Raw genomic sequence first — 26,833 nt, 5'->3', positions numbered from 1 at the left:
TGATGAGAGAGATTTCAAAACTCTCCCCGAAACGCACACCCGGCAAATTCCTTTCATCAGCATGGGGCTGACAGGCTTTAAGAGGCCCTTTTATAAAAGTGAAGCCTCAGTGAGACACCCAGGCAGGTCTGAGGGAATGGAGAAGAGAATTATTAATAACACTTTGCACTTCCATAGCCCCCTTTCATGCAAGGAATCCCAAAGCACTCCACAAAAATGAAGGCATCGAGGCATAGAAGGGCCCTGCGTTTTTGGAGCCAGAGCATAAGGGAGACAGACAAGAGGTGACTTGTCCTGTAGTTGGGGCTGTAGCCGAGGGGTGCCACCCAGCCAGGCTTTACCCGGACAGTCCGGTTTTTGGCTTCTGTGTCCAGGTGACATTTAGGGTTGTCAGGTGCCTGGCTCTCAACAGGAAAGTCTGGTCGAAAAGGTGACCCGGCAACCCTAAATGGCGCCCGAACCAAAAGTCCGGTTATTACAGGGTTAGGTGAGGCGTCAGGTCATAAATCCGCACCAGCCCCTGCTCAGCTAGGGCCGCCTCCTACCTGCAGGCAGGCTCCTTGAGACAATCCAGCAAGCAATGGGGGTCGGGGGGAGAGGAGAAAGTGACAAGGGCAGGACCTTGGGGGTGGAACAGGCAGAGAAGGGGGCGGGGCTCAGAAAAGGGGTGGAGCCTCAGGAGAAGGGGGCGGGGCATCAGGTATCCAGTTCCAGCAATTAGAAAGGTGGCAACCCTACTCTAGCCTGAGACTTGGGAAACCCAGGTACAATCCCCTGCTCCACCACAGACTTCCTCTGTGACCTGGGCAAGTCACTTAACTTCTTTGTGCCCCAGTTCCTCATCCATAAAAACAAGGATAACAGCACGGCCCTCCTCACAGGGGTGTTGTAAGGATAAATAGTAGTATCTGAGCACCTCATAATCGTTAATGGGGGCCCTATAAAAACCTCAGATCCTCTATAATTACATACATAGGGGAAAGATATGACAGGAGAAGGCTCTTTAATCTAGCAGACAAAGGTCTACGGGGGAGGGATAGCTCAGTGGTTGGAGCACTGGCCTGCTAAACCCAGGGTTGTGAGTTCAATCCTTGAGAGGGCCATTTAGGGATCTGGGGCAAAAATTGGGGACTGGTCCTGCTTTGAGCAGGGAGTTGGACTAGATAACCTCCTGAGGTCCCTTCCAACCCTGATATTCTAAGGTACAGGGGTTGGGAGTTAAAGTCAGCACACTGCAAAATGAAAATACAATGCAATTTAAAAAAAAAACAACTCAGGGTGATTAACTATTGGAACAGCTTCCCAAGAGAGGTGATAAATTCTCCATCACTTGGCATCTTTAAATCTAGATGGGACATCTTTATCAACAATACACTCTTGCTCACCCACAAATTTGTGGGCTCGGTACAGGAATTGTGGGATGAAGTTCTCTAGAGTGTTGTTATTCAGGAGGGCAAATGATCACAACACTATCTTCTGGCCTTCAAAATCTATGAATTCTCTCTGACCATGGGATGTAGAGCAACAGTTGTGAAGTATTGGTGGCCCTGGATTTATTGCAACAGTCTCCTAACCAACCGGCAAAGATGTAGCAGGAGGACGGAGTACCCAAACACAGAATATTAGCCAAATAAAGCCATAACCTCAGAAGGGAATTCGTGTTTTAGAAGAAAAGCGATTGCTGGGGACAGGTCAAGCTGAAATTCCGCTTTTGCAATTCCAAAGCCAGTGTCAGCTGCCTGTAGTAATGTTATAAAAATCCCTCCTGATAAGCTCTGATGTGGTCCTATGTACACCAGGGATGCATGTCAACAGAGACAAATGACAAGAACAGAAAGTCTATTTAAGCTACCGACCTCAAGAAGAAATGAAATTAATGCCGTCAGTGAAAATGCACAGAGTGAGAGCATGCGTAACATCAGGGGTCAAGAAGGAGCAAGGAATAGTTACAAATTCAGCAAGATTCATTGAACCAGACAACTAAATGAGGATAGAACTAAGGTGTAGCTAACATACAGTGATCCACTATTGACACAGATTCTCAGCTTGAGAGACTACAGCGTATAGTCATCATGGCACCTAGCCCACAAATTTTATATGAAAGAAAAAATAAGAAACAGAAACAAAACCAAACCATCCCCTAAACAATTAGCTATCAATGGGATTTAGGAAGAGCCCACTCAAAAGTGGTGAGTGACATTTATGTAGTGCCCTTCCTTCCGACGGATCCTGAAATTATTTACAAACTCCTTTGTACACACTGGATTCATTTCACCCAGCACAGACGTGCAGCCAGCTCTGGACTGGAATATGTAAGCTCTTCAACAGTGCATAAAATTACACAACAGTTTAGAACGGGAAGTGAAGAAGAGCAGTGCCTCCAACTGAAACTGCGAAGGTGAGGAAATTTACGAAACCGAATTGCACAAATCAGAATTTGGCCAGGATGCTACGCCGTTCACAGAAACCGTCACGGGATCTTTAATGACCACAAGTGGACAAGACTTCTGGTTCTGGAGGTACCCTTCTTTTGCTTAAGGCATATAGCCACATTATTCTTTTACCACCATGCTGTGGGGTTGGTTCAGTACCAATTCAGAGAAGAGCAATCAGTATCACTTCCCGCAGTAACTGTTTTCCTTGGAGGTAGTTCAGCTCCGTCTGGCACGCAAGAGCTAACAAATCACACCAGCAACAGCATGATGGCTGCAGCACAACAAGGGATACCCAACCATCATGGTTTGGATGCGATTGCAAGGTTTTATTCAAAGAATGCAACTCCCAACCCACAGCTAGGGCCTGGCTAACAAATAAGGATCCACGAAGCTGTGAGACCTCAGGCACTGGCCAGAGAAGACTGATACAAATCAGAATTCGAGGGATCCATCCTTGAGATAACAAGTCACCCATCAGCTCCCTGAATGTTACGAGAAGAGTCCTTTGGATTTCCAGGCAGGCACCAGCTCGTCAGTGCAATAGTGTCACACTGTAGAGTTCGTGTACTCTGCAGACATTTCACATCTGCTCAGAGAGGAGGAAAGATCCCAGAACACTCACAGCTGTGCAGCACATCTCCAGGCTGCAAAACCCTTGCCTGGGCCACAACCAGCGGAGATCAGGCCCAGCTTGCTGCAAAGGTGACATGCCCGGTGTCTGTGGAAAGGCAAGTGCTGCCCTCTGGGACCCACCCGCTGGGTGGAGGCACTTTGTCAGCAGCTTTTGAGAGAGTTGTGTTGTAACCCTCCATGGCTGCACACAGACAGCCGCTGAAGATGTACACGGGGATTGGAAGAATACGATTCATTCCCAGAGACACAGTCCTGCCTGGTGAGCTGGGAGCAGGTCCATCGGCACACGTAGCAGAGGGAATCAACACACACTCTACTCAGCAGCGTGTAAGTGCGCACACCCACCAGCGGTGTCTAACCTTTCACACCCAACATTATTTCAAAGAGGTCAAGGGGCCACAATGAATACTTTGGAGTAGGTTCTCTGGCTCATAGAATATCAGGGTTGGAAGGGACCTCAGGAGGTCATCTAGTCCAACCTCCTGGTCAAAGCAGGACCAATCCCCAATTTTTGGCCCAGATCCCTAAATGGCCCCCTCAGAGATTGAACTCACAACCCTGGGTTTAGCAGGCCAATGCTCAAACCACTGAGCTATCCCTCCTCCCTCTGCTCCATCTCCACCACTAAGGCCAGTGCGAAGGGAGCAGACGCCATGCACAGATCCCTGCTGGGTATTCCTCCATGGTGTAGAGCAGTAGTTCTCAAAGTAGGGCCACCGCTCCAGGTCAATGGGGGCTGCAGGAAGGGCGACCAGCACATCCCTCGGCCCACACCGCTTCCCGCAGCCCCCATTGGCCTGGAGCGGTGAACCACAGCCAGTGGGAGCCGTGATCGGCCGAACCTGTGGACGTGGCAGGTTAACAAACCAGCCCGGCCCGGCAGGGGCTTTCTCTGAACAAGCAGCAGCTCTAGTTTGAGAACCACTGGTGTAGAGTCCCCAGTGGGAGCAGAGCCCGGGCATTTGCCCCTTTGCTTCCCTCCTTGCCATCCATGGTGCAGGGGGAACGTCGGGGTGCAGAAGGCGTGTTGAGGTAGCGGCTGGTGCATGCTGTGCTCCAGCTACTTCCCCCGGTGGCCCTGGGTCTCTTGGGAGCCAGAACCAGCTGGCTCGAGTTGCAGCAGCCCCCCACGTGGGGTCAGAGAATTGGGGAGCCGCAACTGGCTATAGGTTCGCAGCGTCTGCTCCTTCCGTTCATTGGGTGGCTGTGGGGGGGAGGGGAACAGTCCTTTGCTAGGGTCCCACAGCCCCGCAGGGAAGCAGGCAATGGAGCTGCCCGAGGGACCCTCCTCCATCTGCTGCAATGCAGCAGGTGGTCAGCAGGGACGCTGCTCCCAGAGCTGCTCGAAGCAACGCTCCTACCTTCGCCCCATAGCAATGGGTCGCACACAGCCTCCTCCCCCCCCCCACACACACAAAGGCCACAATTTAGAGCCTCAAGGGCCAGAAGTGGCCGCAGCTTGGATACCCCGGACGTACACGTGTCTGCCCCAGATCTGGCAGGGGACTCTCACCGCCAGCGCAGTTGGGAAAAGGGGCACAAAAGAAAGAGGAAGAACAAGAGGAACAGAAATAGCCCAGTCCCAAGAGCACCTCCCACCTCCACCCCTCACGTCTCAGCTACAGTGCAGAAGCAGCGAGGGAGAGCCAAGCTGGCAGCCGGGTCTCCATGGTTCTTAATGCCGTAGAAAGAAACTCACTGCCTTTTTATTATTAAGCCGCACTCTGGTCGCTTCGCAGCACACAGAGCAACTAGTGTTAGCAGCAGAGAGCTGTGTCAGGGCCCCCTTTTGTCTCAGAGTTCTAACTGAGAACCACGTTGGTCTCTCAGACCAGCCTGCTCTGCCCCTTTTGTGAGTTTTCCCATCCCTGGCGCTCTACAGGCCTGTCAGCTTCCCGACCTGACAGACTGGCCTGGGGGATTGCCGTGCTGCTGAGGTATCCAAGCGGAACTATCAACCTGGCTCCACCAGAACATACGGCATGCAAATCCCAATGGCAAAGGAAGAGCGGTGCTCAGGCGGGAGGGATTTAATTAGATCAGGGGCACCCCTGCTCTGCAGGAGCCTGGCTGGGAGGCTGGTGGGAGGAATGCCCCAAGTTTGCACCATCAGGGTGGAAGTGCCAGAAGAACGGCCTCTTCTGGTGTTTCAGGACTTACTCTTTGTACGGCAGGCATACCGACAAGCCCCAGCCACCCACAGGATCCATGCTGCTACGCGCGGTAAAACACAGAACAAAAAGAGGGTTCCTGCCCCAAAGAGCTCACAATCGAAGTATAAAGACAAGAGACAATAGAAGGGTATGTGAAACGGAGCACAAGGAAACAAGGAGAGACTATTAGCCAGCATGACAGGCACCAATCTCAGCGCTGTCTCCTTTTTCGTAGGCAGGATGGCAGAGGAGAGTTTTAAGGAGGGATTTCAAGGAGAACAGTGAGGCAGGACTGGATACTGATCCTGGACTGATGATGAATAAATGAATTCTTTGTATTACAGTAGCACCCAAAGGGCCCTACCACGTTCGGCCAATTGTGCTGGGCATTGGTACAATCAGCTAGGGGCTGCGGCCACGCTGGAGCTGGAAGGTGCAATTCCCATCCGACGGAGGCACACCTGCACCAGCTCTGATTGAGCTAGCATGCTGCAAAACAGAAAGGCAGCATTGCAGTGCGAGCAGTAGAAGGAGCTAGGCCCCCCCTCCCCGGTATATGCCTGGCGTCTCAGATGGGATCATACATGGGCCCCCACTTGTGCCGCCGCATCTACACTGTTAGGCCTCTAGCTCAATCAAAGCTAACACAGGTCTGTCTCCTTGAGTTGGAAATCACATCTCCAGCTCCACATGCAGACTGACCCCATGAGAGGCGGTCCCTACTCTCAGAGACTTCACAATATAACTAAACTAGACAAAGGCTAAGAGAAAGAGAGGACTGTTATTGAGGGAAACTGAGGCACAGAGAGACAAAGCAAATTGCCCAAGGACACGCAAGGACTCTGGCAAAGCTGGGAACTGAACCCAATGCTCTCGAGTCCCAGTACAGTGCCTTAGCCATGACTTGAGCTCCTAGGCTCAATGATAATAACCATCCAAATTTTCCAGTCACAAGTTCCACTGCCCCCATTTACCTTCTCCACCCACTGTGATGGGAATAGAGGAGCCTGGTTTTTTGTTTAATGAAGATCTATAGGATATAAATAGGCATAGTCAGACTGGATGTCTGTTTCCTCTCCCATCCAAGTCAAGCTTCATGCCCCTGTTTTACAGTCTGTCCCACTGAAATATTCATTGAGGAACATTTTGCCCTCCAATTTAATGGTCAAGCTACCTTCCCCGAACCAATCACCTGCTAAATGCAGGCTTTGACTCACTGCCCAGACTCACTAAAGGGCCCTCCTGTCATTTGGAGCTTAGAAAACATTTGTCCAGAGAGAAAAGGCTTCTCAGTTCTTATCCGCTGCCCTATTAGGAATTCTTCCAGCTGTAGAGTAAGCAAGTTTAGCTTTTAGAACAGATGCCCCAAAACCACTAAACAGCCTCCCCACTCCAAGTGAGAGGAAGGAGATCAAAACCAGAGCGTGCTGCTTACCTTTTAATAAAGGTCTCCCTCCCCGCACCCGCGTCTCCAAATGGACTTCGGCACTTGCAGAAGCGAGACTCGCTGTCTGGCCTTCAGCAAAATGCAAACCACAGAGTCAAGCACAGCAAGGTTTCAACTTGCTCTTCCATTAGATGAATGGCAGCTCCACAGAGGGGAGGAAAAATGCAGTCATGTGAATGAATCATTAATAAAAATATTATAAATCCGGCTTTGGAAAGGCTTTCTTGGTAAGTTTCTTGATTCAGAACAGTGCCTGAGTGCATCCTGTTCTATCAAGGTTATGTAGCCAGAGACCTCGCAGCTAAGATCAGCGGGCCAGATCCTGTTATCAGTTACACGAGTTTTAATCCACAGCAACTCCAATGAACATCTCTAAGAGCAGACTGTGGCCCCATATGTGACTGTTTGAGATAAGGAGGCCCCCAGTGCTGCTGATCGGGTGGAAGCAGCAGGGGATGGGGTTTAAGAGGAGGGCTATCAAAGATGCCTAGGAGATTTGGGCACCAAATCCCTTATAAGTAGTAAATAACAACCCTATTTCTTATCTAGCACCCAAAACACTTCACAATCTTTAATGTATTTTTCCTCCCAAGACCCCTGTGAGATAGGGCAGCGGTATTATCCCTACACGGATGGGCAACTGAGGCACAGAGAGACTAAGTGACTTGCTAAATGACTTATGGTGGCCTTGAAACATCTCAGGCTAAAACTTGAGATGCTCGTCTGCTCAGCATCCGAAGGCAATGGGACTAAGAACTGCAGCACGGGTCTGAAAAAAGATGTGCTGGTCAAATACCTCCCTGCTGTGTGAGCTGGAGAAATGAGGCCAGCAAACTTGAGCAGGAGAAAGAAAAGCAGGGATGTTGCAAAACCTCATGCTTTGGGTGGTGAATATTCAAATTGCTGCTAACTATCTTAGGTACCTCTGTGGCCCCCCATCAGGATAATATCTGAGTGCCTCACAAGCTTTAGTGTATTTATCACAACACCCCTGAGAGGCAGGGCAGTGCCAGATAACTTTACAGATGGGGAACAGAGGTACAGAGAGGCTAAGTGACTTGCCCATGATCAGCACAGGAAGTCTGTGGCTGAGAAGGAACCAAACCAGGTCTCCCGAGTCCCACTCCAGTGCTCTATCCACTAGGCCACATTCACAACTCTGCAGAACATTTCGCTACTCACCACCTCCCCCACCCCAACACACACACCAGCCTAGCAGAAACTCCCTAGTTGTAGGCCCTCAATTGTTTGATGCAGACAGTATGCAATGCTGCACCCAGTGGAAAATGGTGCTCTGGCTCTCTTCAAGCCTTGATATGAGAGGATGGTCTGTCTGCGGAGATCAAGGCGGAAGATGGGCAAATAAGAATTTCCACTGATATAGTTCTTTCCACCTACGGGTCTCAAAGCCCTTTATGAATGCAGGTCAGTGCCACTCTATGCCTTTTATAAATGGGGAAACTGAGGCACAGAGAGGTGAAGGGACTTGCAGAATTAGAACCCTGGGCTCCACATTCCAGCCCTGCATAGCTAGTGGCATGTGTCTTTTCTATTACTGTCTAGGTGAACGCTTTTGAATTTCACCGATTGTCCAAGATGGGTTCATAGAGCACTGAAAGAACATCTGTTAAGCTCATGATAAGAAAACTTTGAAGCATGGCAGAAGTCTACTGTTCCAAGAACCTCATAGAGAGGGAGAATCTTCTAATTATAGATCATGAGAACAGCTAATCTTGCATCTGTCCCCATAAATAACAGGCATATGGTCCATTACAACAAGCCTTGTAATCTCTGGTCTTTAAACACTTCTCTTTAAAGTTGTGATCAGCCAAAAGCTCTTGGGTGAACTCCAGACACCTCTGCCTTGGTGACCTGCCACTCAACACAGACATTTTAAAATTATGCAACTCACAGAAATGCAGCTCTCTCCCTCGCCTACTAGCATTTCTGGGAGTAATGATAATTGTGATGAACTACTCCCTCTCCTCCCCTCCCCTCCTGCTGCTCACACAGAGCAAAGAGCCAGTGCAAATCACATCCACGCCGTGTGCTGCTTTGTCCTCAGCCACACATAGTGGTTGATGAGTCTTGGCTGACAGAGGTACGTCTTTTAGCTCAGGTCATAGAGGCTGATGCTTTCAGAGCCAGAGGTCCCATGTTCAATCCCCACCTACACAGTTAAGCGGTGGCCCGCTGCACCGGCGGACTGGACACTTAGGTTGGCAGAGCACATCAGTCCCTGCCTCTCTCCCAAGTGAAGGACATTCTAGAAGAGAAGGACAAACACCTAAGCCATCCAAACGGGCAAGCTGATGGCCTCCTACCTTTGAGTGAAGCGGCTGTGTCTGCCGCCTGACGCAACCTCCAGTGAACAGCAGCAAGGGAGCGTGAACTTGACACCTAGGGGGTTATCCCACAGACAGGAGAGCTCATGAAAGCCTGTCTCACTGCAAGTCGGTTGCATGAGGAAGATGCGCTAATGGCCAGAACCAGCATGGCGCGTCCCTGAAGCCTGCAGGTGTCCCATATTGGGACTCCTTTAGGTGACGTCCCGCAACTGGATCAATCACAAGCTAGCTGTGCCGGGCTGGAATTTGGAGCTTACAAAGCCCATGGTGGGTGGGCAGCACCCACTCAGGTAACGGGTCTCCACAGCATGATTTATGATATAGTGCAGCCAAAGGGCACAGACCTTAAGCATGTTCTCAAGGTCTTTTAAGGAGCATGCCAGAACACTTACATTGCGATGTAAAATAAAAGGGCCTCAATAGGACTGGGACATAGACTGTGCTTTACATGCGGTATGTATTACTGTTAATTTGCTGCCATTCATCTTCACCACAAAAGCTTTGAACAGTTCAGCCTGCATCATCATCTCTTCCCTTCACCTACTCTAAATCTTTTACCCCTCTGTAACCTTCTCTTTTACCACCCTACCCTCCTGGGGGCAACCTCTTCTCCGGCAAACATTCTCCCAACACCACCTCTCCCACCGAGGCCAAGCCCTGCGAGATTCTCACACCCCCCTCCCTGATCACAACAGCACTCATGTACCCTGTGGCTGATGTATGTTTGAGCAGGACCGTAGAGTCCTTGGGGCAGGGACCATGTTGGGTTATTTGTTTCTAAGGTTCTAATCACACAACTGGCCCTTGGCAAATAGAGTCAAAGGACAAGCATTGCCGTATGCGATGGACAGAATTTCACTATACGGGGCAGGCGTTTCTGAATTATTAGGTTGTGAAGGAAACTCATTTCCCACTGCAGCCTCCAGAGCAGCTGCCCTGGTACTTTAGAACCACATGCTTGATGGATCAGTGTGCATGAAAGAAGAGGTCCCGCATTGCTGCTCAAGATGAAGGAGCAGCCACACTGCCTGTCAGTGGAATGTGGCATTCAGATCTCCAAGACATCACGGTCTCAGGTTGCCAAAGCCTCAAAAGGCCTTCAGAGACTGAACAGTCAAAGTAAAGTTTGCCTTCATATGGAAGCTTTTAAAATAAAGAGGACTGCGAGTTAGGAGGGATTCTTGGCAAAATATGATCTCATCCTTCCCCTTACACACAACACTTTGCTTATGCACATAGGTGCAGCAACAACTCTAAACAAGCAGTTATCCAAAGTTTCACAGTGAGGCCCAATTCCGCATCCCCTGAAATCAGCTGTAAAGCACCCACTGATTTCAGTGCTGCAAAAATCAAGCATTTGGGGCCCAATCCTGCAGAGAAGCTGCACAGTTCAGTAGGTAGGAAGACCTGCGTTGTTCCAAGCTCTGCTGCTGACTTGAATAAGAGTTCTGTGTTGCTCAAAAGCATTTCTCTTGCACCAACAGAAGATGGCCGATGAAAGATATTCCCTCACCCATCTTGTCTCACTAATTTGTGGCATGTACTTGGACAAGTCACTTCCCTTCTCTGAGCCTCCATTTCCTCTCCCACTTTTTGGCTGGCTGGTCTGTTTAGATTATAAGCCCTTGAAGGCCAGGAACGTCTCTCACTATATGAATGTACAGTGCCTGGCACAGTGGGGCCCTGATTTCTGTTCAGGCCCCTAGGCAATATTGGAATACAAACAATAATAATAAACCCACCGTGCATGAAGCCTTCATTGATTGTAGTCAATAGCACTTCGATCAATTTCCACCATATGTGCTCCAGGCTTGCTGTCAGGACATGGGACAGTCTCTTAGCAAAACCTGATGTTTTATACATTCTTGTCACTACTAAGATTAAATGGAGATTTTCATCTCACAGGGCTTTTTCCTTCCAAAAGTTCATCCCAGTGACATTTTCTGTCTTATGTTTTACTCCCTGTGCTAACAGCTGTTTGAGGAGAAAACTGGTGAATAGACAAGATCTGTAGACTTTTCTGATTATGGTGTAACAGATCAGGAAAAGAGAATAAAGAGCAACACATGGAATTCCTTCCTGTATGCACAGAGCTGAGTTCACAGTCAGCCAATATGCAATTATCTGGACAAGTGTACAAGCAACCTAAAGGAGCCCAATGATTTTCAGCTGGTAGCATGGGGTGTCAGGGGGTTTGAACCCAGGACTCTCATCTTGGCACTTGCTATGTGCTTTGTAGTTTTGGATCAGAAGTGAAAACTATTTCACAGATTCCGATTACAAAGCCAGAAGGAACCACTGTGATGATTTTGTCTGACCGTCTCTATAACACAGGCCATAGGACTTCCCCAAATGAATTCTGGTTTGAACTATAGCAAATCTTTTCTTGTGTACTTCATTATGGGGTGGGGGGGCGAATCCAAATAGTTTTTTTTTTAAAACCCTGCTGTTCCATTGTCACACATAATAAACATGGGATTTAGGATGTTGGGGTACAATTACATGGGTTTGTGTTAATTTTTTAAATTGCAGATGTCACTGCAATTCCCAGCTTGCATCATTAACGTTATCTGCAGGCAGATCGGAGACAAACTGCCATCTAACAACATCTGAGCTGGGGAAATTTAATTCTAGGCAGCATGTTAGCAATAAATGTAGAAATCCCAGCTAATTACTTCAGTGGTGTATTAAGCAAAACACCTTGTAGAAATTCCGATGATCTTCAATAACCTCCCCAAATAGATCTCTTGTTAAAGTGATTTCTATAATCCCTGGTAATGGCTTTAACCTCAACTGCTCCCCTCCTACTCTGTTTCCCTAGCCAGTACCACATTATACAATACATTCAATGTACAACAGTGCAAAATATGCAGAGAGGGACTTCCAGCTAAGACAGTCTAGCCCAGCTCCTGCTGGCTCAGCCGGGACAGATTCCCATTTGGCCCACACAGTAACGTTTCTTACTTCCAACAGCAAGGACCCTAGTTAGAGTCTTGGCTGCAGGTTACGTGCGAGATGGGAGACACAGATTGCGGTGGGGCAGGCTCGCTGGTAAGCACTGTTCCCAGGATTCTGAGGCAGGCTCAAGTGAAATGATGGAGGGGCCTCTAGCTTAACAAGGCTCCAACAATCCCCAACACGTCACTAAACCAAGTTCTTGGGATCTTTTAGACCAAGCAGCTAGAGCACGAAAATGCTTAGGCTTGGACTTTGCTCACACTGTGGCCTGCCTCTCCTCACTTCCATTTCAGGAGGGACTGGGTGGCTGAGCAGGTTTGCCTCCTGGTCAGCAGATCAAGTGCAGCCTGCTTGCTACCGGTAAGCAGATGGTACTGGCGGCTGTTCAGCAGCCTGTGTGAAGCAAGTGTACTGGACTCAGCGCAGTCACAGGTGTCTTTGTCCCACAAGCTATGATTACATTGACACTCTCAGGAGAGAGGCCACAAATTGAATGGAGCATGGAGACAGAACCTCCCCTTCATGGCCCAGGTGCTCTCTACAGGGCAGAGGGGACTATCCTGGAGTTTCTCAGCTGTTTGGCCTGCAGTGCATAAGAGAAGAATGCAAGAGAGTTTGCTAGGGTCTCAGCCTCAGCCCAGCAGTGGAGGAAGACTCCTCCCTGCCCTAAATTCTCGACACTGGAGAGACTGGGAAACAAAGTTCAAGCCCACGCTTGTCTATGTCCTTCCTGTGCAACCCTGTTGTCTTCCCTGAGATCCAGCTGACTGCACAGTTGAGCACAAGTCTCCGCTTGAATGGAGTAAGTGCAGTTCACCCTCATTGCAGATCTGCAGACAGACAATCAATATACAAGAGAGAGAAATGAGCCCAGCAAGGAGACACTGTTTCCACCTCCTCCCATAAAGGAGAGAAAGCCATTCACACCACCCCAGAAAGCATCCCTTTCACTTAGCCCTCCACAGCTGCCATTTTCCTCCAGTACAGAAGGGCTGGCTGGAGCATTCCTTTGGAACTCAAAAGTCACACTTCTAGATTGAAGGAGTTTTACAGAGGATATTTCCAGATCTGCAGGTACAGCACTAGTAAAATGCAGCTGCCTCTGGAGTGGACAGCATGCTGCACAGTAGTTAGGAGGAGGGAAAAGGTGAAGACAAGAATTCTGGGTAGACTCCTACTCTCCCCATCAGTGCCAGGGTCAAGTATAAAGCAGAGAGGTCCCTACCTATCTTGGATACTTATAATGCACCCAGAGTAATTGGTTTTTAAGTTCTTATTTGACAGACACAAAATACATTTCCTGGAACACTTTAAAAAAAGATGAAAGGTTTAACTGATCCTGCTGAGATTTGAACCTGTGGTTCTAGGGAGTCTAAGAATTTCATACCGGACGCAGATACCACTAAACCTTCCCCTCTAAGCTAATCGTACTGACCTTCCACTTTTCATAATTCTGGAAGAGAGAGGCAAAACACCCAACCAACCAGAGCTGGACCATATCATCAGAGTTATCATTCCTAGCATTTCACTTCTATTCCCAGTGTCCATGTAGACTATATTTTATTGGAGCAATGGTATCTGAAATACAACCTGCGGTCTGAGACATTAAGGAGCAGAGGGCAGCTAGAAAGCACAGCAAACAGCTGAAGATGCAGCTGGTACACCCAGGCTGCAGAGACTGCATACATCAAAGGTTGGCGTTTGAGGGTTTTCCCACCAGAGGCTTGGATCTCACTCTTCTTCAGGAACTGGCACTTGATGGACAGTTCCCAGGTGGCAAAAGAGAGAACAGTGACAGCAGAGGTGTGTGTGCAGGCCTCTTTAAACTTAAATTCTGACCACCTTTGGGATTCTCCAACATCCTCTTACAGGGTTTCCTCATTTCCTTCACATAAGTGAAAACAAAAAACTCTGACCTCATTTTCTCTCTCAGAGCTCAACTCACAGGGCTAGACCAGCAGCTAGCTCCTGATGATATGGATCAGTATTGGAACCATACTAAGGAAAGCGGAGACCAGAGCTGCAATTTGGACCATCGGAGAAGAAACTATGTGCATTAGGAGGTTGACAATCCCACGCTCCATTACACAAGAACATAGATCCTGTATCTACCCAGCATGTGAATGAGGCAAAAATGGGGATATGAATAAGTAGCTCCAAGTTCTAGACATATGTATTAACGAAACAGATGGGAGAGGACTGCTGATAGAATCAGCGTGGGCATGTGACCTTTGTCCATCACTGCGATGGAGAAGAACCACCAATGAAGCCAGCAGAATCTCTGTGCCATTTCCCAGGCAAAAGCCAGATGGAATGGGGTCAAGGAACACAGAGGACTTGAGTTGGTACCAACTTCCTCAATAACCTGACCCAAAAAGGAAGCATTAGACAGGATGCTATCTGGGAAGTTTGTCAGCATCAAGAAATGGTTGATAGCAACTGTTTGATACAAGAGGGACCCCAGAGACCAAGGAATGGCAGGAAATTGGAGTGGTCTTAGCAGAGGGAAGCAGATGGGACATACACACGCATATACAGAAGACCCCAAGAGATGAGGTAATGAGGCCAAAAAAGGAGGGAGAGCAGAAAGAAGACAAGTTGGGGGAACTGTAACAGAAAAATCATCAAAATTCCAAACCTAGAGAAAAATCGTGAACATGAGCAACTAGAGAGAAGGAGGGCAACATGTTTTAAAACAAAAGCCATTGCAAGTTATCTCAAAACACACTTTCACAGCAGATTCAGCAGCACAGGGAATGAGCATCAGCTCCAAAGGAAGTTATTACAGGACGGACCACACTGGCACTAACTAACTAAGTAAATACAGAGTTAGCTTTCATTAGCTAACTGAGACAGAGAGTGAAGTAAAGGGGAAAACCCAAGGAGAAAGGCAGCCCTTGACATACAGTACAAATTAGCAGACACGCAAATGCATTGGTTTCCAATTAATAGTGAGATATGCCAGACATCCTACAGTTAGAGACAGGAAAGGAGTAAGTGACTTAAATAAAAGTAAGTTGGTTAACGGACATATCTGGGTGCGAGGCAGCATTATATCAAAACACCATGCGTGCTGCTGAGCAGCACGCAGGACTATTCACTACATACAGATGTGAAAGACAAGAGAAAATACAAGCCTGAAAATACCAAAGGAGAGGGGCTCGGATTTTCAGGAGAGTGGCATAGGAGCACACGACCCACTGATTTTCAGTGGAACTAGTTCTCCTACGTCATTCAGATGCTTTTGATACTCTACCTAAGGAACATAAGAAGCTGTGACATGTACTAGAACAAACATTCGCTTTTTGTGGATAAGATAAAGGTTGCTATATGCAAGGATTCTGAGCAGCAATGGAGAGGGTAGTTTAGAGGCGTTTGGAATGATCTTAATGATCAGCTCCTGAAGTTCATTCATCCTCCCATAACATGGTCTCAATAAGGATCCATTTCAAACCCCTAAAGCATGGGTCTATTGTATTCCAGTCCAACTTGTTACAAAACAGCATCAGCAGAAACTGGAGATAAACAGAACTGCCACAAAGTCCCAGCGCTGCCCAAAGGCATGGGTCTGATTCTCTCACTTACACAATGCAAATCAGGAGCAATTTCCCTAAAATCAGCAGTTACACCAGTGCAAAATCAGGACAAGAAAGAGGAGAATCAGGCCCATTGACTGCAAGGGGAGTTGCAGGTGCTCCGTATTTCTCAGGATCAGGCCCACAGGAGGGAAAACAACTTGCTAAAAGGGAAATGCAAATCTCTCCAAAGAAGAGAGCCCTGTGAGCAATAGGGAAACCCATGAGGCCCTAGAAAACTGTACTTAAAGGGCTAAGCATGTTTTTTGTATATTAATTAACACACACACACACACACACACATACACACACACACACCTTGAATCTGCAAAGTACCAAGCACCCATTCATTTCCCTGGTAAGTGGAGATGCCCTGCACCTTGCAAGCTCAGGCCCTAAATAAGGAAAGAGAAATACCACCAACCTCTTTTATTTACCAATAATAAAAGTCTGCCAAGCAATCACACAAGTTACACCTCTCTCCACATCCTACTAGCCCAAAAATTCATACCTGTTGTCTGAGGTCCCCAGCCTGGACCTTGAGACCCCAGGCAGCTCTGAAGACTGCTGGAAGTTCAGACCCCATACATTTTACCTGATCAAATATTTAAACAAAACAAATCTACCTACATACAATGCCACAGTTGCATCATTACAGACCTAGTTTACAGCCACTCAGGGCTGTCATCGAGATTTAGTGTCTCTTAAAAAAAAAAAGGGAGAGAGAGAAAGAGAGTGAGTAGCTAGAGATGTGGAATTGCCAACAAGCAAGAAGGACAGCCGTCCATCCACAGCTGTCAAGACAGACAGCAGAATCAAGCCAGGAGCCCGCTGCTGTATGGTTTATCCTTGCTCTGTAACCCTTTCCTCCACTTAAAGCAGCCAGGTAGACACCTGAGCATAACCTCCAGCAGGATCCGGGGCGGGGAGTCCTTGTCATTTGTCTCATAAGGGACACGACATCAACCAGCAGCTAAACGGTAACCTCAATCGATCATGCAGCAATAGGTGAGGGGGGGCTGTGGGACACTGCGATACAGTACCAGGATTCCCCCTCCCTCAGCCCTGCCCCGTTCTCAAAGCACAGCCCCGAAGCAATGCAAGCGGGGCCCCCAATAGAAACCTTTCATTAAATCGCCAGCAGGGCTCCATTGATAGGAACAATCCTTCCCAGCGAACGCCCGCTGCCCCAGAGCCACGGGGGCTCGGAGTAGCCTCCCCCCGCATTTGGGTCCCTGGAGTAACAAGGGCGCTCCACGGTCGGCAGAAGGCGAGGTGGGCAGTGATTTGCAAGGAGGTGGAGGGATCCCCCCCGCTGGTTATTTGCTGGGGGGGGGAGGAACAGCAGCACGGCAAGGGGACGGGGGGCTCCGTTCTCCTCGCTCCAAGCAGCGGACGCCCCCCGCAGACCAGCCTCCCCCCAGATCCTAGCCACGGCACCGCGCGAGCCCCGGGGGGGAGGCGGCGGCTGGCGGCTGGCGGCTCGGTTGCGAGCCCCGGCCGGCGGGGCGGGGGAGGCACTTACTGGGCTCGGAGGCTCATTGCACGGGAGCGGGGCTGGTGGCTTCTCCCGGGCGCTGGCGGCGGCGGCGGCGGCGGGGGGACCCCACGGGCGGGCCCGGCTCCTGTGGATGCGGGCGGAGACAGATGCCGGGCAGCCCCTGCGCGCCGCAACTGGAGCGCGGCGGCCGGCCCGGCCCGGCCCCCTGCTCCTCCCACTGCCCGGCGGGGCGTAAAGGGCCCCGGCGCTGGGGCGGCTGGGCCAGTCGGCGCCCGGCGCTGCAGCCCGGGCGGGACCCCGAAGCGAGCGGGAGCTGCCGGGCGCCCGGGACCGTAGCCCCGCGCGGGCCCCGGACCCGCTCCTGAAGCGGGCGGGCGGGCGCGGCCAGCGTGCAGCGACGAGCACCCTGGTGCCGCCGGTCTCAAGCCTCTTCTGCCCCCGGGTCCTGGAGCTGACCCAGGTGCTGCGTGGACACCGGCTTCAGGAGGGAGCCGATCCCCGGCTTCTTGGCGGGATGAGACGGGGGTGGCGGGGAGGGCAGAGAAGGGGGCACTGGCTGCTGCCCCCTCAGAAGTCTGCTGGATTTTGGTCATAACTAAAACCGGCCGCCCCAGAGGCCTGTGTACCCCGAGAGGACCTCGGCGTGGACAGTATGTTCTCAACACAAAACAGCCAATGTTTCCAGCACTTACTGATCGATATCTCTGATGACTCCATGAGGCATCAAAGAAACCAGATCCACTTCTCCTGGTCACCAAGAGGTGGGCAAAACACTGCAGCTACATGAAGGGGGCTGTGTATTTATGTGTGCAGTGACCAGTGACCTCTCTAGGTCAGTGTTTTTTGGTGGGGGCCCTTGTAATTCACATTTGCTGCTCTAGCTCCATTTTTATATGGCCCCTCCCAAATATTTATCCTCACTATGTCCCTGTTAGGTCCCCATTTTGAAGATGAGGAACAGAGAGATTAAGGCCCAGACCCTCAAATGTACTTAGGCACCTAACTCCCATTGGTAAGCTGGGTCTAAATGACCTTGGGCAAGTCATATAAGAAGGTTGGGGGTCAGTTCCTGGCTCTGCCCGGAGTCCCATTTCGGTGCCCTGACCACTAGCCCATCCTTCCTCTCTGCTCATGGGCTGCTCAGTCAAGGAGACTAGCTGTGTAAGTAAGGCTTATTCCTGAGCATAAGGGTTTATGGGGCAAGACCTAAGGATGGTAAAGCACCTTTCAGCTGAGGATGATCATTACAGAAGAGAGACCAGGCACATGGGGTAATATCTTTCATTGGATCAACTTGTGTTGGTGAAAGAGCCACTTTTGAGCTATGCAGGGCTCTTGGTTAGGTCTGGGTTCATCCACCTTGTGTCTCTAATATCCTGGGACCATCAGGGCTACAACACTTTTACCTAAGAGATATTCAAGGTGGTGTTGTATGGAGACTGTGGTGACTAAGTGGAATGGGGCTTTCAGTTAAAGTCAAAGAGTATTCAGTAAAGGTTGATGACTACAGGTAATTTAAGTTAAGTGGTTGTCATTTTTGTGTTTGGGAGTAGCTAGACTCAGGGAATTTTCCATTCATTGTTTTCTCACTCTTCCGTCACCAACCAACATTGACTGCCATTGCGTGTCTGCATGGTGATGTACTTTTCTCTCCCAAACATCGTCATCGTTTAGGCCCAGATTCACAAGGTATCTTGGCTCCTAGCTTCCGTTGAAGGCAGTGGAAGTTAGGAGTCAAAATAATTACCTGGGTGGATCTGGGCCATAACTCTTATGCTTTATAGCAACGTACAAACTAACTCACTGAGCTTCGCAACACTCCTATGAGGTGAAGAAATAGTATCCTCATTCTACAGATGGAGAAACTCAGGCACCAAGAAGCAAAATGATTCACCCCAGACCACACTCTCAATTACTGGAATTAGAATTTAGGAATTTCTTTAATCTGTACTTCCTCTGCAAGCTACGCTGCTTGCACCAAACAATCCAAGACACAATGGGCCTATATCCTGATTCAGGTCCTACAAGACATTATAACCCTGAGTCATCTGTAATGATCTTTTTAAAATTCTGTTGCAGACTGGGGGTATGGAGGGGTGGTTACGATGTCTGAATCTTGCTATTCACTTGCCCCTATGTTACATCATGTGTCTTCAGCCTTCATCCTTTTTGCCATTAATGATTATTAGTCATAGCCATAATTAATATATTTGAATGTGCAAATAAAGAAATAATGCCCTGATCCTGCAGTGAGATGTGTGTACAGAGACCATTGCAGCTGCAAGAAACCCCGTTGGACAAAGTGGGGTTGTGTACCTTTCATTTTAAACACTGAGGTCTATGTTCATGAATACTAAGTATTCTCACCAAAAGGCCTGTTACTAGGTCAGCATATGGTATGATCCCACACCAAACATTTCTGCATAGCGGATAAGTTAGTAGAGCACATGTCTGAAGTTTCAGCAGGGCATCGTTATCCCCTTAAGGGCAGTCAGCTGTGTACCCAGGTGTGCAATCAGGAGTGCCCAGAAGAGAGCAGTAGCACGTTCAGCTTTTAGCTTCTCTGAACTGACCATGGCAGAGTTTATTGTGGTTTTCTTGGAAATAACCACTTGTGTTGAGCTTGGAAAAGGATCTTCTGGGATTTGTTGTTTTTCTCTGCATCTGTAAAGTAGGAGCAGTACCCCAGGAGAGGTTTTGGGGGAGGGCACCATGTGCCCCTTCTGCGGCTCATCACTTGTAAGGTGAAAGGGATATCTTGCCTCACGAAGTCTACGGATGGATAATATTAATCCTTGAAGAGCCAAAGGAATTTGACTTCACGTAGACACCCTCAGGTATGTAGCCTGAGCCATAAGCTGACTGAGAACTGATCTGCTGCCCCTTGTAAAGCCTTCTGGATCCTGTTTCTGGTTGGAGATTGCTTTTTAAATAAGGAACTGAGGTTAGCACAAGGACCGTAGAGCTAAAGTTGTCTCCTGTGCTTGCCATGTTCTGAGGGATTTGGCTTCCCTCTTATACAGAGTTATAAGTTTCTCTCTGCAGGAACTAGATCATACTTAGTCCTGCCATGGGTGCAGGGGACTGGACTAGATGACCTCTCAAGGTCCCTTCCAGTCTTATGATTCTGTAACTCCAAGATAAGCCCTGTGTTTTTGTTTCACAGGCTTTAAACATCTTGTTTTGGGAAGGGGGGGGAGGGAATAAGAAAACAGCTTCAATTTCTGCCCTCCAGGAACTGAAACCCTCTTGGAAGATGAGGGCCAAAACTTTGAGAAGTGTCTGCTGCCTTTCAGATGCTCAGCTTTAGCCCCCTTGGTGCTGACTTTCAGAGGTGCTGAAGATCCATCGCTCCACCCAAAGTCAATGGGAACTGGGCACACTCAGCACCTCTGAAAAGGGGCTGGGCACCCAGAACTGCTGAAAGATTTGGTCCAGGCCTTTTATTTTCTCAGCCCCGTTTAGGCATCAGACGTGCCTGGTGGCCAAAACACACACACACACCTCACAAACGCTACAACCCACACATGCCCCTTAATGTCTTTGCCCTGCCCTTAGGGGAGAATCCTTGGCTATCAGGGGTGGAAGGGACCTCAGGAGGGCATCTCGTCCAACCCCCTGCTCAAAGCAGGGCCGATCCCCAATTTTTGCCCCAGATCCCTAAATGGCCCCCTCAAGGATTGAACTCACAGCCCTGGGTTTAACAGGCCAATGCTCCAGCCACCGAGCTATCCCTCCGCTATATAATGCTCTACTGCAGTGTGAGAATAACTGGCAAGCTGCTGCCTGTGTGTGGCTTGTGACTGGTATTGAGAAGCCTGCACAGCTGGAGCCCAGGACATCAGAAGGGCCAGATCTATGTAAATCAGTATAGCGCCATCGACTTCAGTGGCATTAGGCTGATGAAAACCCGGAGCCTCTGCTGCTGGACACTGGCTGAAGGACTGTCCCAACATGTGCCCTTCTCCCACCCACCCCCCTCCCCCAGCTGCCCTCTCCACGTGACTCGTGTGAAGGGAAAGCTCAGCAATAGCATAGCTTTATTCTAGAGCAATAAAGACAAAGTTTTTGTCACGGATATTTTTAGTAAAAGTCATGGACAGGTCATGTGCAATAAACAAAAATCCATGGAAGCCTGTGACCTGTCCCTGACAAAAGGGGTAGGCAGGTTCAGCCACTGCTGCTGCTTGGCCCCCCACCGCTGCAGTGTGTGGGAGCTGTGGGGTCCCACTGCCCATGGGGCTCAGCTGCTGCCGGGTACTCTCACCCCCAGGGCAGCTGGGAGCTGCAGGGGCCGCCGGCTGCGGCTGGGCAGCTGCAGGGTCCCCTCCACCACCAAGGGGGGAGCTGCGAGGGTGGGGCTGGCTTGGCGCTCCAGCCCTGGGGCAGAAAATATCAGAGAGGTCGATGGAAGTCATGGATTCATGCCACTTCAGGGCAGTAATATACTTTCCTCACAGGAGTGTTTTGATGCCTAATTAATGTTTGTCAGGAGCATGGAGATACATGCCTGAATGTGTTTGTGGCAAAATCAGGCTACTTTGGAGTAAGCACAACATCTGTGTCATTTCCTTCTGGCCCCTTTGCTTGGGCCATTGACTCTCCCCCAAAAAGCATCTTCCCCCATTCATGTACATTTAAATATTTAAAGAAAATATTAGACAATCAATAGCCTCTTAGTCTGAGATTTCATTACGGGTTTCATTGCACTTGGTATTTATTGCCTTGGGAGTGCTGGGGTCTGCTACATTTGGTGGTAACTGTAAGGAGATAATGCTTTAGCCCTGTTGTTCACACAGGAGATCAACTGGCGCTAAACAAAGGTTTGACAAGTTATCACTGGTGTAGCTAGCCTCATGTTCCATCCTGCAGGGGGAAATTTCAGCACCAAATTAATCCCCATCCTGATAACTAGAGCAGTGGTATCTCTGAAAGGTTGTGCAGGGTGAGCACTGCCTGTCCTTCTTTGAAACTGATACACCAGGGGTTCTCAGCCTGGGGTATCACAAACCAGTGTCAAAGGGTCCTGGCTGTAGTAATCTGCATGGAACTTGGAGGAAAGAGTTTGGAGGAGGAACCAGGAAGCTAGTCTGTGTGCACATGGCTGGAATACTACCTGCAAAGAGCTGGTTTAGTTTTAGAAACATGGAGTCCTCAACCTCTGCTACATGAAACAATGACCACTCTGCTCTTCCCATATTGCTAAGTGGGATTGAGTTGGGGGGATCCCAGCTAGATGTGAAAGTGGCTTCAGGGGTGGATAGTGCAGGATCGAACCCTACCTGTTTGCATACTGCTGTGGAAAGAATCCCTTTTCAGCTGGATGACTGCACGGAAGTCAGGGAATCGTCTTATGTTCTAAGCTATCCGCATTTTGGGCTGTCCCAATTTTCACATGTACACTAAGCCCAAGTGTCATTTTTATAGTACCCTAGATATGCCACAATGTGGATTAATTGAAATTCTGGTCATGGTGAATATATTTATGTGCCACTCTAGGCCCACTTACTGAGGGCCTGATCCCAAGTCACGGAGGTCACTGGAAGTCCTATTGACCTCCAATAGTCATATGAACCCTTTACCAGAACTCTCTTCATAGTCTCAATCTGTAAAGGCTTCTGCACAGTGCTATTCACTTCAAATTCTGCTTTTGTCCCCATGGGATCCTATTACCATAAGAACTTTTAAAAATCCCCAGCTTTTATTAAACATCACTCGAGAGCAAACATGGCTTTTTTTTTTTAAAGCTTAAAGTAAATGCCCTGAATAAAGAATATGCAGTGTTGTTGTAACCGCATTGGTAGCGGGATATTAGAGAGACAGGCTGGGTGAGGTAATAGCTTTTGTTGGACCAACTGCTGTATTTAGCTGTGACACTGTGAGTACATTTCCCAGATCTGAAGACGAGCTCTGTGTAAGTGTGAAAGTTTCTCTCTCTCACCTACAGAGGTTGGTCCTCACCCACCTTGTCTCTCTGAATAAGGAGAGCAGTTCTGATTTGGCAGATAGCTCGGTGGCTGCCATATGCTAGCGAACTCTGAGCTCGCACTCCGAAGAGTTGTTAAAAGGGGCTTACTTGCTTACTAGAGGGATGGTTCTGCTGGGATAATATGCATGCTTCTCTCGTGCCTTGACTTCACAGACATCGTGACTTGTGCCTCACAACATCCCGGTGAGGTCTGCAGTCAGCTGTTATCACTTCTCAGGTGGACGAGTCAAGGCACAGGAAGTTTGGACAGAAGGGAGTGGTAGAGTTGGGTAGAGAATGATCATTCCAGTTCAAGGAGATTTTTGAGATCTGGTTTTGTTCCAGTTCCTAACAAAACCCCCAAATTACAAAATTTTCCTAAATGGAATTACCATTCTCTGCCTAGCCCTGCTGGGAGCCCTGTCTCCAGGGCATGGCACCTGGTGGGCTACTCTGTGGTTGCGGACACTGTGCCCTGGGCTGATGAAGAACTGGGAGCCAGGGCTTCCAGGCTCTCAGCTTCCATAGCCTGGCCACCGGCGGGTGAGCCGGCAGGAAACCAGGCAGGTTTCAAAACTTGTCTGGCAGGTAGGGTTTCATCAGACACCTGCCTGGCTTCTGGCAGAACTTTCTCAAAATGAACACAATCCTGCAGTGTTTTTTTTGTTTTGTTTTAATTTTGCTAATTCAGCAAATTCTGTTTCATTTTTTTTTTTTTCCTGATCACGAGAGTGAGTGGTCAGCTGAGAGCTTGTGTAAGGAACTGAGGAAGAGGAAATTTTTAAAGTCAGTGTTTGGCTGTATCAAGATCCCCGAGAGCCCAGTGGCTTGTGCATGCCAAGGGAGCAGAGAAGGGAAGCCCCCCCACTGTCTCCTTTAGAAGGGATAAGGGTTGCCCCAGGTGCGCAAATGCTAGTTGTGTCAGGGGCATGACTAAGTCAGGAGGTGCAGGTTAAGGTGCAGAAACATCAGTCCGTACAATCTGTGCTCCCTGAAAACTGACTACATGCAGGAAAGGGACTCACCTGCCCACAGGCTGAGCTGTCTGCTAGAGAGAACTGGGACTTGCTGAAGACTTGCTTAGGGGGTGAGGAAAGTTGTGGGGGAAGAGGTGGGCAGGATTGGGGTGCAGGTTTCAGGGTGGGGCTGAAATGGGTGTGACCTTCTTGGAGAGAAGTTGTTATACAGCACCCAACAAAACTGGGGCTGTACATCATAAGACAACCAGAAGAAAGCAGTTGTCAGGCTGAGGCAATGAAGACTCGGAAAGGGGCTCCCTTACCCTCTCTTAACAGGGTCTGTGAACCTTAGGGGGTGGGGTGGGGTGGGATGACTTCACTGAGGTGCCACCTCACCTCATTCCCCCAGCGATGAACTCGAGAGGCCAGTACCTAGGAGTGGAGCCCTCTCTCTGCTAGTCAGGGTCAGCATTGTGCTCTGCGTGCTTTCCAAGAACCCTCAGGGACTCCGCTGGCACAGTTCTTAACCTCATGCTTGATCTTTTGTCTCTCTCCAGGAATTGTGAATTGCTTTTCGGCTCCAGAGGCTGCTCTCCGGGAAGGCGTCGGGGTGTAAGAGTGTGATCTGGTAAGTGGCTTTTGATAAGGATCGTTAAACACTACAAAACTAAGACACGGAGCCCTGTTGATAAGTGTAAGGGCCTTTCTCTTCCTGGCCATGAATACTGCTGGTTTTGGGATTAATATGGAGGAGTTTTTGAGGACTGAGATTACTGATCATCGGGAGATGAGTCCACTGATAACAGGTGACCACGAGGCTTTGCTGGAGGGCTGGCAGATCAAAATGGCCTTGATAATGGGAGTGACATAGCTTTATGGAAGTGCGTATACCTCAAAAGTTTCTCCACTGAAATGTTTGGATTGAGAGGCAGTGTGGTCTAGTGGATAGGCCACTGGACTGGGACTCAGGAGCCTTGGATTGTACTTCTGGCTCTGCCACTGATTTGTCGTGTGATTTTGGGCAAGTCACTTCCCTTTGTTTTCCCTCTGGCTTTTTGTCTTTCCATTTAGACTGAAAACTCTTCAGGGCAGGTATAAGCTATGTGGATGCTGTGGTGTCTGCTCCGGTGGTGGCCCAATCTTGATTGGGGCCTTTTGAGGCCTAGGCACTACTGCAATACAGATGAAAATGAGCTATTTACTCTAGGTTATACTGGCTTTGATTTGTGCACCTATTTAGGTTTCTAGATTGGAGCAGCTGTCGTTCTCAGCTGTTTTGGTAAATTTGTTTAGTTTGCTATTTAGAGGGGTTTATATACATGTTTTGCTTCTCATAGTTCCACCAGCTTTTCACTGTACTTTCTATGTCATTTTGTGGAGTCTGTTAGAGAAAAGTTTATTCGGATCCAGTTGCATGGTCACTGTATATAATCCATCAGTTAAGCACATGGGGCTGATCCCATGGAGCCTTTTTCACTCTCTGTAGGGCAGGCGTCGATTCATATTCTCGGGTACGTAGGAGAAAGGGGACGTCCACAGAGGGATGCTGTATTTTGGTTTAAATGCTGCTTCTCGTGCCAGTAATAATCACGTGCAATTCTAGAGAGGAAGCATGGCCTTGTGGTTAAGACATGGGACTGGGACAGACTTCTTGCGTGACCTTGGGCATGTCCCTTCATCACTGTGTCTCATGTCCTCCTCTGTAAAATGCAGATCAGAATCCTTTCTTTCTCACACCCTTTTGCTATCTTGCCTATTTCAACTGTAAGCCCTTCAGGGCAGGGACTGTCTTATTATATGTACATATAGTGCCTAGTGCAAGCAAACTTGGTTGCGGTCTCCAGATGCTACTGTAATATAAACGATAATCTTACTTCCTCCCTAAAGACTCTACTAGAACAAACAATTTCCATCCAAGAGTCGTTGACAGAAAATGGTTATTTTGTTGATGTGGAAACTTCCAGGGGAAATGTCCTGTTTTTGCCAATAAATACATAAAATAAATATTGTGACAAACCGGTTTTTCTTATGCTTGGAAATTGCTGCGGGGGTGTGGTCGTGGAGAACTAGTTTTCTGCTCAGCTCTACTAGATGTGTTTGGCTGACTTCTACCCTTGTGGTTTTGGGTGGTAGTTGGTGGGTTGGTTTGTTTTTTTTTTTTTTTTTAAACCCCTGGTTTCACTTCTTCAGCTTAGAACAAGATTTTTGTATAAAGCAACTGACAACCTATCTGTTGACCTTCCCCTCTGTGGTGTTGCTTGCTGTACTAGATCTAACTTCTATAGTAACCCCTGATAGGCAAAAATATATATAATTTTAAACTATTTGGTAAAGCGCCATACATCCCTCTGGTACCGTATTTAAAAACACCAAACAAACCTAGTAACTACCAAAGCTTACAAAAAGTCCTTTCCAAGCACAGCTGTAAAATCACTGTCAGACCTTTGAAAAATCATGTTACCGAGAGCCTAAAAATGGATTTAAGGACCTAATTTTAGGTATCTGCATTTGGCCAGAGTGTATGCAAAACAGTAATGTGGAGTGGTCAGTTTAACTTTTTCCCATAAGTTTTTTCCTCATAATTTCATTAGGAACTATGTTCACAGTAGAAGGATACAGTTCACAAGTCCCTCCCCTCCCAAAGTGTTGTAAAGCATTTGTCTAAAAGTAAAATGCTAAGGGCCACGCTTGAATAGCAATAAGCTGTTTTGGGGACCCAATCCAAAGCCCAGTGGAGTCAATGAAAAGCTTCCCGTTGTCTGCAGTGGGCTTTGGTTCCAGTGCTTGGTGCAAATCTCTTGTGATGAAGATGTTGTGGGCCTGCTCTTCCTTTTGCACTGTTTTTATAACTCCACT

At 48.6% G+C, this 26,833-nt stretch overlaps 1 protein-coding gene and 1 long non-coding RNA gene across 3 annotated transcripts in view; one reads left to right on the top strand and one right to left on the bottom strand.

The window, feature by feature from the left end:
- SH2B2 (SH2B adaptor protein 2) overlaps window positions 1-17,152 on the bottom strand; it is a 66,147-nt gene extending 48,995 nt beyond the window's left edge. Inside the window, exon 1 of the mRNA XM_073315653.2 lies at window positions 17,075-17,152. The gene's annotated coding sequence lies outside the window, so the exon portion shown is untranslated. The remainder of the gene's footprint in view (window positions 1-17,074) is intronic.
- The window catches only part of LOC144929524 (uncharacterized), a 169,614-nt gene continuing 159,861 nt past the window's right edge, over window positions 17,081-26,833 (top strand). For both annotated transcript variants that reach the window (XR_013634785.1, XR_013634786.1), the window contains exons 1-2: window positions 17,081-17,811; window positions 24,535-24,605. This is a non-coding gene — a long non-coding RNA (uncharacterized LOC144929524). The remainder of the gene's footprint in view (window positions 17,812-24,534; window positions 24,606-26,833) is intronic.

Source organism: Lepidochelys kempii, chromosome 17 (genome assembly GCF_965140285.1).
Source record: "Lepidochelys kempii isolate rLepKem1 chromosome 17, rLepKem1.hap1, whole genome shotgun sequence".
Taxonomy (NCBI): Eukaryota; Metazoa; Chordata; order Testudines; family Cheloniidae; genus Lepidochelys; species Lepidochelys kempii.
This window is presented reverse-complemented; position numbering and strand designations above follow the sequence as displayed.